The 12,794-nt window shown below is 40.0% G+C and overlaps 1 protein-coding gene across 1 annotated transcript in view; it reads right to left on the bottom strand.

The window, feature by feature from the left end:
• Positions 1–12,794, bottom strand: part of LOC106070841 (allatostatin-A receptor-like) — a 327,900-nt gene that overhangs the window by 84,613 nt on the left and 230,493 nt on the right. The window contains exon 3 of the mRNA XM_056020270.1: positions 2,045–2,177. The gene's annotated coding sequence lies outside the window, so the exon portion shown is untranslated. The remainder of the gene's footprint in view (positions 1–2,044; positions 2,178–12,794) is intronic.

The raw sequence follows: 12,794 nt of genomic DNA, 5'->3' as shown, positions 1-12,794 counted from the left end.
ACTATTTTTAATTTACATAAATGATTTACCAAATTGCATTAGTTCAGGAACAAAAGTCAGATTATTTGCAGACGATTGCATAATATATAGAACAATAAAAACAACACAAGACACAGATATTTTACAAAGAGAATTAGATGAATTACAGAAATGGGAATCAAATTGGAGCATGTCTTTCCACCCAGAAAAATGTCAGTTGTTAAGAGTAACAAAAAAACTAAAACAAATTAATTCCACTTATCTTATTCATGGCAAACCAGTAACACAGACTAAAAACGCAAAATACCTAGGTGTTATAATAAATGAAAAACTATCATGGAATCCATATATTGATGAAACTACAAAAAAATCAAACAAAGGATTAGGATTTATTAAAAGAAATTTCTATAAATCAAATAAGAACATAAAACTAAAATGTTATTTAACCTTGGTTAGGCCAATAATAGAATATGCATCCTCCGTTTGGGACCCCTCAACTCAAGAAAACATTAAGAAACTGGAACAGACACAAAATAGAGCAGTGAAATTCATAACAAACGAATATTCACATTTGACTAGAGTAACACCTTTAGTAAAATCACTAAATTTAGAAAGCCTTCAGGACAGAAGGCTCAAAAGTAAAGTAGCAATCATACATAAAACACTGAACCATAATCTTCAAATACAAAAACAAAATTTAATAAAATACTCTGAAAGACACAAAGATAAAGGCACATTCCTCGTCCCATATGCTAGGACAAATTTGTACAAATACTCCTTCTTCCCTAGTGCTATTAGAGCATGGAATGGGTTGCCTGAGCTAGCCAGGAAAACCAGTGACTTGGCAGAATTTAAGTCATTGGTTAATATGCATGACTAAATGCATGACGCGTAGGACGTAATCATCTTCTTTTTTGAAGTAACGTCTGTATTATATAAGATAAAGAAGATCACGTCAAATAATGACATCACAAGGAAGTGGATATAATCATGATCTATATAAATATCTCCAATTGGGATGCAAATATAGATTTGTCCTAGTCTGATATAAATATGCATATGTCCTAGTTTGATGTAAATATAAATATAGATATGTCCTAATTAGATGTAAATATAGATATGTCCTAATTAGATGTAAATATAGATATGTCCTAATTAGATGTAAATATAGAATTGTCCTAATTAGATGTAAATATAGATATGTCCTAATTAGATGTAAATATAGATATGTCCTAATTAGATGTAAATATAGATATGTTCAATGATTAGCTATTAGCGTTAGTAAAACGATCGTGCTTACATTATCAAGCCACTATTATGTAATGTGAAAATGTGAAAATAAATCTAGTTGATTTCTTGCTATTTACATTTCTATTTTTATCAGAATCAAATCCGTAGCTTGTTATGCAAGATCAAAAAAAAAAAAAACAACTAACCGAACCATCTGACATTGCCTAGCAGTGTTGTGCGTCGCATTTGGAACACTAAGGCCAACAAAAGCGAACAAAGCTCCCTTTCACCAATCTGAATTGGGGCTGCCAGTTACTCCCTCTCGCCAACCTGTCCGAAGGGGTATGAGACTCGGGGGTAAACTTAAGTTTGATTTTGCGTTCACCAAACCATTACATAGGTACAATAAAACAGACTGACTACTTTAAGACTATTTTAGTCTGTGTACTATGTATAGTGATTAAATTGGAGATCGCTTATAAAGTTGGGGGGGGGGGAATACATATTCGAGATTAAAATGAAATGTACTGCCTGTGACTGAGTAGACATCGAAAAGAAAACTTAAACCGACCACCGGCACACAACGTCTAAGTCTGCACAGGATGCAGCAAAATATGTAGATCACAGTTAGGGCTTCATACATACGTGAACAAACTCCACCTTTAGACTCGGAGACATGTTTTATTCTCATTATTAATAGTCAACTTTAACTATGTGTGATACCTATCATCTAGCGAACAGGTCAATGAAATGTGTACCTACTTTTTCATTAGTTAAATTTAACAATGAGTCACACCAATCATCTAGCGAACAGGTCAATGAAATGTGTACCTACTATTTGTTTTGTCTGTCAGTGACGTGCTAGTCCTGCTACCTTTCAGATGCCAGGTGTAGTGTCTAGCTACTAAACTTTCAGTTAGGAGGTTATCCAAAGATCAATAGGACCTGGTGAAGCTTCAGCTACAGACCTGAGAATTAAAAAACAACAACCCACACATTAGCTATAATCACCAACACAAGTTTCAGTGTTGAACGAAATCCTTATCAGTGAGATACAAACAAATTAAAACAATGAAGCAACGAGATGCCATCCGGTTGGATATGATATAAATAGAATATTGGCGTCAATGGAAACTTCATAATTTAATATTGGTTGTTTCTTTTTGACGTTAATTGTTGTTGTTTTTGTGCATATTATATAAAGTGAATATTCTTAAAGAATTCCATAACTCTACGTTGCTCTACCTATCAATAGCATGATTTAATAACACATTTCAAACAATGATGGAAAATAAACAACAAATTTGATTCAGTTCGAGCACTTCAAAATAAATTGTTTGTATTTGGAAAAAAATCGTTCAAATAGCTTGACCTTTCAGAACTCTCAAACATGGAAACAATATTTCAGCGGATTGTTTTGAAACTACGGCGTACCACATTGCCTCGTTATCGGATCAGTTCCGCCGATTCACATAAAATAGGCAACAACAATATAATCAGAATATAACATTAATCTAACCCAATTAAACTATTTTTAGCAGCGTACGCAAAGAACAGCACGTGGACTTCAGGCCAACCAAAACAAAACTTGACAAAGTTCAGGAGAGAGAGGGAGCGGGGGGGGGGCACTACAGCAAAGATTTAGAAGGAGATGAAGTTATACCCGTTTAAAAACAACTTTACTCCTCCAGTCTTAGATCAATGAGAACAATGGAAGACATCAGAGTGCTGGGGCATGCAGTGGTCGTCTCTGTTTTCCTTTGAGTGACGTTGATAAGCTATTGTACAGCTACCACGGTTCCAACACTGCCAGGATGTGACATTGTATCAAAGACAGAGCTCGCCTGCTTTACACACACTCGGAAGTCGCAACACCTGTTTGCTCTGAGCTAAGCTGATTTATGGGAAGAAACAAGCACGCGCTTTTGCTAAAAGAAATGAAACAGACCACTCTTCGCCTCGGACATCTACATTCATGCGATTGTCTCCCCTCTCAGCCTCTTCCATTCTCTAATCTACATCTATTTGTTTGTCTGTTGTTTTGTTTTCTTGTTCTGTGACAAATTCTTCTGTAGCACTCGGAAAAATAAAATTTCCTTTTGCGTTGTCCACACTTCTAAACCAGTTAGCTCCTGATTCCCCTGTGGCCCTGGTCAGACCCTTATCTCCTTCCCCTCCCCTGCCCTGCTCGCTACATTCTCCTCCATCTTCCTTTTCTTAACTTCTTTGTTGTTGTTAAGATTTTGGTCTGACACAAACAATCAGGGACATAGGACGGAGGGGGGGGGGACTGGGGAAAAAGGGTGGGGGGGGGTAGAAGTGAGGCTCTGAGACAAAAGAAAAATAGGGTGAAAATGTCAGATGCAAGAGCCACGGGCTGAAATCAATGTCGGCAGTTCAATCTTTTTGAAAAGGTAGAAATCTGAAGAAGACAAAATGTTACACAGACTCATCTACCCTAGGCAGTCACAACCACCTACATAACGGACTCATCTACCCTAGGCAGTCACAACCACCTACATAATGGACTCATCTACCCTAGGCAGTCACAACCACTACATAGGAGGATCATCTACCTTAGGCAGTCACAACCACACAACCACCTACATAGTGGGATCATCTACCCTAGGCAGTCACAACCACCTACATAGTGGACTCATCTACCGTAGGCAGTCACAACCACCTACATAGGAGGATCATCTACATTAGGCAGTCACAACCACACAACCACCTACATAACGGACTCATCTACCCTAGGCAGTCACAACCACCTACATAGTGGACTCATCTACCCTAGGCAGTCACAACCACCTACATAGTGGACTCATCTACCGTAGGCAGTCACAACCACCTACATAGGAGGATCATCTACATTAGGCAGTCACAACCACACAACCACCTACATAACGGACTCATCTACCCTAGGCAGTCACAACCACCTACATAGTGGACTCATCTACCCTAGGCAGTCACAACCACCTACATAGTGGACTCATCTACCTTAGGCAGTCACAACCACACAACCACCTACATAGGGGGATCATCTACCCTAGGCAGTCACAACCAGCTACATAACGGACTCATCTACCCTAAGCAGTCACAACCACACAACCACATACATAGGGGACTCATCTACTCTAGGCAGTCACAACCACACAACCACCTACATAGGGGACTCATCTACCCTAGGCAGTCACAACCACATACATAGGGGGGTCATCTACCCTAGGCAGTCACAACCACACAACCACCTACATAGGGGGATCATCTACCCTAGGCAGTCACAACCACATACATAGGGGACTCATCTACCCTAGGCAGTCACAACCACACAACCACCTACATAAGGGACTCATCTACCCTAGGCAGTCACAACCACACAACCACCTACATAGGGGGATCATCTACCCTAGGCAGTCACAACCACACAACCACCTACATAGGGGACTCACCTACCCTAGGCAGTCACAACCACACAACCACCTACATAGGGGACTCATCTACCCTAGGCAGTCACAACCACACAACCACCTACATAGGGGACTCATCTACCTTAGGCAGTCACAACCACACAACCACCTACATAGGGGGATCATCTACCCTAGGCAGTCACAACCACACAACCACCCACATAGGGGGATCATCTACCCTAGGCAGTCACAACCACACAACCACCCACATAGGGGGATCATCTACCCTAGGCAGTCACAACCACCTACATAGGGGACTCATCTACCCTAGGCAGTCACAACCACACAACCACCTACATAGGGGGATCATCTACCCTAGGCAGTCACAACCACACAACCACCTACATAGGGGACTCCTCTACCCTAGGCAGTCACAACCACACAACCACCCACATAGGGGGATCATCTACCCTAGGCAGCCACAACCACATATATAGGAGACTCATCTACCCTAGGCAGTCACCACCACCTACATAGATACATGATTAAAGAACTTATACGGTTGACAAGTTTCGACTATATGATACTTCTTTTATGTTCTTAGTTATGTGGTTGTGGTGGCTGAGTGGTAAAGTGCTTCGTTTCCTTGGGGGTCTCTGGTTTAAATCCCAGTGAAGACTGAGTTGCCCTTGAGTCGGCCTAGGGTAAAGTTGGGGGGGGGGGGGATAAAGGTGGTCAATCATAATGTTTGCCATTTGACACCTTGATTAACCGTCCGACATACAAACAGAAGCATCATTTTCCCAGCGATCTTAAGGTCTCAAATGATTACTTTTTGCTTAGTATTATTAAAAGGATAATGTCTACTAAGATTATAAACGTATCAACGGCTGATTTTCATTGAGAATGTTCTCTATAATAAACCTGCACTAGCTTCTATTATTGTTATCTTTTTGTGTGACCATGGCCACGTTAGCAATATAGTTTAAAAAGCAATAATCACATAGTCAGGGGAGACAATTGAGCTGGGCAAGTGATATTTAGAGCAGTTAGTTGTAAGCCTGTAAACCTGAGTGGATGGAAAGAGAAAGTAAGGTGTACGTTTATAGTTGAGTATTGCATCCACGGAGTAGAAGTGAACAGAGTTAGATATAACTTTATGGGAGGCAACTGTGTTTTATATAATCCAACCTTGCTTGATAATAATTGTTGTCTCCCTTTTATTGTATATACCACTTACACTATTTGTATATTTATATGGCGTTGTGGCAGGGCCGGATGTACGGAGGTTAAGGGCATGAGGGACTAATGCTCAGGGGCCTCCACAAGAACTATAGAGTAAAAAATACATATTTTGACGGGTCAGCAGCTTTGCAAAACTTGTTTTCCTTTTTACCGACAAAACTTGAAATTTCACAATTGTCGTGTTTTTTAAGTGTCAACTTATAGTGTGCTGGTATATAACAGTAGCTACATTGTTTAAACCCTAAACATTAACATTTTTTTAAAAACAAAATAAATTTACATATTAAATAATTCTTTTTCTAAACGATGGAAAATTAAATAAAGTAAAAATGTTGTTTGTAAAATGTTTACATTACACGTACTCTCCTTCTTGTAGACTATGGCATGCTTCTAGACACAAGTATTGTTAGCACTAAGTGCAGTTTTATTACAGCTTTTGAACAAAGTTTTGGGGGCCTCAGGAAAGTTTCTTTTCCCAGACCTCCGCATACTTCAATCCGAGCCTGCGTAGCGGGGCTTTAGAACAACCCACTATTACCCTCACCAATGGAATAGTAGTGCACTACTTCAACTGGTGTGTAGATAGTTGAATTCAATATTTATACAAAGATTCAATGAAACTTCGTCTGCTGATCTTCTTAAATCAGTAAAACATTTACAAGGACATTCTAAACAAAATATGTTGTACTTTTGAAATGTAAACATACCTTTTATATTGTTAGAGAAATGTTAAAAAAAAAATAAGTTATGCAGTACAAAAGATTATTTCTTGCATATAGTTGAAGACATTCCTTGCTCAGATGAAAACTTGTAAAACTTATTTAAAAAAAAAAGTGCACCCTATCTAAAAGCAATAATCATTTGACGAAAGCGATGTCAGAGGATAGAGATGTCTGAGGATAGAGATGTCTGAGGATAGAGATGTCTGAGGATAGAGATGTCTGAGGATAGCGATGTCACAGGATAGACATGTCTGTTTTGGGCCCAGAGTTTGAAGCTGATAAAAAGCAGCAGATGATCCTCTGTAAATGATGGTGTCCTCTTGAGTCTGCTGAACATGATAGAAAATCCGGTGGCCTTAAACTGTCCGGGTTTGGAAGGGACATGACTGGACACAAGTGTTATTCTTTCCCACGTTAAATTACATTCCTAACACTGTTTCTTTTGTAATCGAGGCTCTAGTAGCTGGGAAAGAAAGGGAAAAGGGGAATATATATATATATATATATATATATATAGAGAGAGAGAGAGAGAGAGAGAGAGGGAGGGAGAGAGAGGGGGAGAGATAGAGGGAGAGAGGGGACGAGAGAGAGCGGGAGAGAGTGAAAAGTAAGAGCAATTGTGAGGAGAAAAAGAGAGAGAGAGACAAATAAAGAGAGAACAAGAGAGAGAGAGATATAAAGAGAAAAATAGAGAAAGATATATATAGAGAGAAAGAAAAATTGAAAGAAATAGAGAAAAATAGAGAGAAAGTGAGAGAAAAAGAGAGATGAAGGACAAGAGGGAAAGAAAGAGAAAGATCAAAAGAGAAAAAGAGAAAGAAAGAGACAGAAAAATAAAGAGAAATGTGAAGCATTAAGGGACAAAGAGGGTGATAAGTTCTATAAAGAATGGAAAGAGTTGAGTAAGGAGAACCAGAGAGAGAGAGAGAGAGAGAGAGAATAGAGAGAAAAGAGAGAGAGAGGGAAGTCTAATCTAAATATAGAATGTAGGGCAGCCTATTTATAGGAACACCTGAACTACAAACCTCATATCGGTATATAAACGTTTATTAACCCAGAAACTTCTCTCATATGCACACACACGCACACACACACACACACACACCAAGGTCTGGTCACTTTATAAGACATAACCACCAATTATAAACGAATAAACCCTGCATTTGGAATGGAGTTTGTATCCATGACAACGTGTGTACGCCGCTCAAGGGCCATAGAAATTAATCAAAACTTATCTGACCCTTACACTTATCTCCCCTTCTGACTGAAAGGTGTGTGAAAAAGATGCTCGTTTTGGATCCTCCAATGAGCAGGCCGTTGGTGCGCAAGAAGCAAGTGCAAAGGAGACAGTCAAGTGAGTCTCAGATGAGATTCAAGTACCTCTGAAATCTATAAGAAGACTGTCTTGAAAAAAAAATTGGCCTAGTGACCTACTGATAGTTTAACCTTGAAATGTTAAGATCAGATTCAATGTACAGACTGTCTGGATTATTTACAGCACAAAAGATAGTGAAAGAATAAGAAGTGTCTTTATCACAAATTACGAATATTAACTTTAACATTGGCATATAAATATTTCTTTCTGTAGAGAGTTTGTCCTATTACATTATTGGCCAATGGGCATAGCTAGGGTGGGTGTGTGTGTGGGGGGGGGGGAGTCCAAATTTGAAAATCAACCTGGGTCCCTCTTTAGGGGGACACCAAATGAGTGTCCAAAATCTTTTTTACATTAAATATTTAGCCAATGCCATGTTATCTTGCTATTCATGTTGTTATTTAGTGACAATGTTACATGTATTCCACACATTAGACACAAATATTTATTAAGTAGATAATCTCATGCCATGATGTCTCATGTCAAAATGAAGGGACCCCTAAAGAAGCCAAACCCCTTGGGACCTTTAGCTACGCCACTGTTTTTGACTGTATAGTTTTGAATATGTGATAGTAATCTCTTTACGACTAAATACGTTCTAAGACTTATCACATTTTTGTTTCAGTTTCTTGGCTTGACCTATCCTCTATTAGAAACTGTTTGATCTTTGTTGTCTTTATACAAAGCCGGCCTTAGGCCACTGCAACCAACGCGGCCTCAGTGGGGCCCACACTTTCATAGGTCCAATTTTGACAAAATTGTCATTTAGGGGTGTCATTCAATATGGAAAACGCCGATCCTAGGCGAGATAAAAAAAAAGGGGGGGGGGGAGTTGTCAATTTTCATTGAATAAAAGTGTAACACAAAGACAAATGTATTGTCTTATACAAAATCTTAATTTTCACTTATTATCCTTATTCCTACCCAAACTGGGCCCCGCGCATTCCTTTTCGCATAGGGACCGAAATAGTTATGGCCGGCCCTGTCTTTACAGGACATATGTTGTCATGCGCACATTCACACACGCACAGGAAGTTAGCCTCGTTCTCTTTCTGCAGGAGAAATTGGTCAAGTTTTTAACAGAATACTCACTGGACATGCAGTAAACCAGAGGCGTCTCTAGTGAGATTAAGTAATGGAGTGACGCCGTCCCCTTTGTCCCCTTGGTTGATCAATGTTGGAATCAAACAGACAAGATTTATTTAAAAACATTCAATGATTGATACACAAATGTGAAATGTGCGCCCATCGATTTTTGTTTAAAGAAGTTTTTGTTTGTGATATTTGACCACTTTGGTGCTTCAATAGGTGGTCGCGGCCATCACGCCTTTACCCCTGACACCTAATCGACGCCACTGCAAGAAACCCGACTGAAAGTGAAGAGACTTTAAATTGACGTTCTGTTACAACTGTTTACACATTATTCTGTGTGTTTGTGCGAATTATCAACATTTTTAGTGTTCCTTAGTAGTCATAGTTTTAGTAACAAGTTTTGTTTTTGTTATTGAGACATTGTGCTCTTAAAGTCTTTAAAATGTGTAAAAGTCACATGACTATACTACTTTCCTCAATTCTAAATGTCTTAGAATCTTGTTAACTCTCTCTCTCTCTCCATTTCTGCGTCTCTCTCAGTTCCCTAATAGCTTGGAATTGGTCAGTTCAATTGGTAGGACCATACAAAATGGCTACTTGGATCAATTTATCCCAGTCCAACGTAAAGTTTTAATGGAAGTCGCCGGTGATTTTGAAAACTGATTAGTGGAGATGAACGGAGAGACACCAGGTGACCTTTACTGACCAGCTATAACCTTCAATGGTCAGACCAGTGGAAATCTAGTTATAGATTAGTACATATCACAGAAGTAGCGGCTTCACATTAAGAGCACTTGATGTTAAGTCACTTTGAGTAGTTGATATTTGATGAGGAGCACTTGATGTTAAGTCACGTTGAGAAGTTGATATTTGATGAGCACTTGATGTTAAGTCACGTTGAGAAGTTGATATTTGATGATGAGGATGAAATGGAAAAAGTCTATTACACACATTTGTAAGGAGTTTGTAGAATCCGTAAATTGAATACCCAGAAGACGCGTCTCTTTTCAAGGATTTACTGAACAGGAATGACACTAGGGTTCACAGTAACACATTAAATCAACACACACACACACAGCGACACTTTGCGAGCTAGGCACGCCAGTACAAAGCAGTCCACAACACAAAACATAGAACATAAAAGGAATGCTATTTACAGAAGCATCTCATACCCCTCCCTCCCCAACCTCCCCTCCCTCCCCAACCCCCTGTCCTTCTCTCAGTCTATCCACTAAAAGTTCTCCCTCACCAACCCCCTGTCCTTCTCTCAGTCTCTCCACTAAAGGTTCTCCCTCCCCAACCCCCTGTCCTTCTCTCAGTCTCTCCACTAAAAGTTCTCCCTCACCAACCCCCTGTCCTTCTCTCAGTCTATCCACTAAAAGTTCTCCCTCACCAACCCCCTGTCCTTCTCTCAGTCTATCCACTAAAGGTTCTCCCTCACCAACCCCCTGTCCTTCTCTCAGTCTATCCACTAAAAGTTCTCCCTCCCCAACCCCCTGTCCTTCTCTCAGTCTATCCACTAAAGGTTCTCCCTCACCAACCCCCTGTCCTTCTCTCAGTCTATCCACTAAAGGTTCTCCCTCACCAACCCCCTGTCCTTCTCTCAGTCTATCCACTAAAGGTTCTCCCTCCCCAACCCCCTGTCCTTCTCTCAGTCTATCCACTAAAGGTTCTCCCTCACCAACCCCCTGTCCTTCTCTCAGTCTATCCACTAAAGGTTCTCCCTCACCAACCCCCTGTCCTTCTCTCAGTCTATCCACTAAAGGTTCTCCCTCACCAACCCCCTGTCCTTCTCTCAGTCTATCCACTAAAGGTTCTCCCTCCCCAACCCCCTGTCCTTCTCTCAGTCTATCCACTAAAGGTTCTCCCTCACCAACCCCCTGTCCTTCTCTCAGTCTATCCACTAAAGGTTCTCCCTCACCAACCCCCTGTCCTTCTCTCAGTCTATCCACTAAAAGTTCTCCCTCCCCAACCCCCTGTCCTTCTCTCAGTCTATCCACTAAAGGTTCTCCCTCACCAACCCCCTGTCCTTCTCTCAGTCTATCCACTAAAGGTTCTCCCTCACCAACCCCCTGTCCTTCTCTCAGTCTCTCCACTAAAAGTTCTCCCTCCCCAACCCCCTGTCCTTCTCTCAGTCTCTCCACTAAAAGTTCTCCCTCACCAACCCCCTGTCCTTCTCTCAGTCTATCCACTAAAGGTTCTCCCTCACCAACCCCCTGTCCTTCTCTCAGTCTATCCACTAAAGGTTCTCCCTCACCAACCCCCTGTCCTTCTCTCAGTCTCTCCACTAAAAGTTCTCCCTCCCCAACCCCCTGTCCTTCTCTCAGTCTCTCCACTAAAGGTTCTCCCTCACCAACCCCCTGTCCTTCTCTCAGTCTCTCCACTAAAGGTTCTCCCTCACCAATCATTAAACTTTTAATGGTGAAGAGCTAATCAACGCTTTGCAGCTATTTGCAGGCTCTCTTGGCCCCATTTATTTCCCCGCTATCAAATCCAAAATTTTGGCCTTGCTGTTAGAGAGTATAAAAAAAAAGTATTGAGTTGTCATAGAATGCCAGCCAATGATAGTTCAGCGTTCTTGTCATGCAACGAGAACGAGGCTCATTAGTTGAATAAGGACCCTTATTGTGTGCACTCCCGATATGTGCTCGTGTTAGTTTGTTTGGGTCTGAGTGAGTACACTTTGTATTTCCGAGGGAGGGGGTGAAGCAGAAAGTGGAAGCTGCATAAAACTGACTCACACAGACTATAATCATCGCTTGCAGCACTGCTCACAAATGCTAAATTTAGATCAAGTAGATAAATATTACAATCTACTTTTTCCTCTATAGACCTACTTTATATATATTTGTATCCAGTTTTCCATGTATCAGTTCATGTCAACTCAATAACCAGTAATAATCTCTTATCGCACATGAAAAGGTCTCCTTTGAATACTAGACACAATATTTTTTAAGGGCCTACCTTTTAATATTATGTAGTAATCTGACCTTTGAACCTTGTACAGTACTCTGAACATTTAACTTTCTGAACCACAAAAGGTTAAAAGGTCAGAGTATAACTGAAAAAAAAACTATTTTTAATACATGAATTTTTACACCTCTGATGTACTATAAAAGTACATTTCAAAAATGTGTAAGTCTTTACCCTTTATATGTAAAAACATAGATTTGGCAGGACTGTTATGGAGTGTGTTTGTGTGTGTGTTTCTACGGTGGCGGTGGAAGGGGTTAGCGATTGTGAATGATGTAAGATTAGCGGTTCTGTTATAAGCTGGGTAAGCTAGGCGACTTCAGGGTGCCAGAGTGAAAAGACGTGTTTTTATTGTCAGACTTTGTTTAAATATCAGCTTATTAGGGGAAAAGACGCTATTAATTTTGTGTGGCCTGTCCGTCCGTCCCGTATATATATATATTATAAATGTATTAATAATTTGAACACAATTTTAAGTATTAAGGCAATAACTTATCTTCTGACAGCTTAGGGGTGCAGATTTATTATATATAAAAATAGTATGACTTCGGGGGCCGATTTCTTAGTAACATTGTTTCAGTTCATCTCATGTTTATTTTGTCTATATTATAATAAATGTTAAATTTAGTATTGTTCACAAAATAAATTATTCGAGTTATTTTAAATATTATAAGTTACAATATTATACGCCGAAGCGGTTAAGTTGTCTACCAGCAGTTTTGTGCTTTAAGTCAACAAAAATATGTAGAACAGATTTAGGCATGGCAT

This window comes from Biomphalaria glabrata, chromosome 2 (genome assembly GCF_947242115.1).
Source record: "Biomphalaria glabrata chromosome 2, xgBioGlab47.1, whole genome shotgun sequence".
NCBI classification, from domain to species: Eukaryota; Metazoa; Mollusca; class Gastropoda; family Planorbidae; genus Biomphalaria; species Biomphalaria glabrata.
This window is presented reverse-complemented; position numbering and strand designations above follow the sequence as displayed.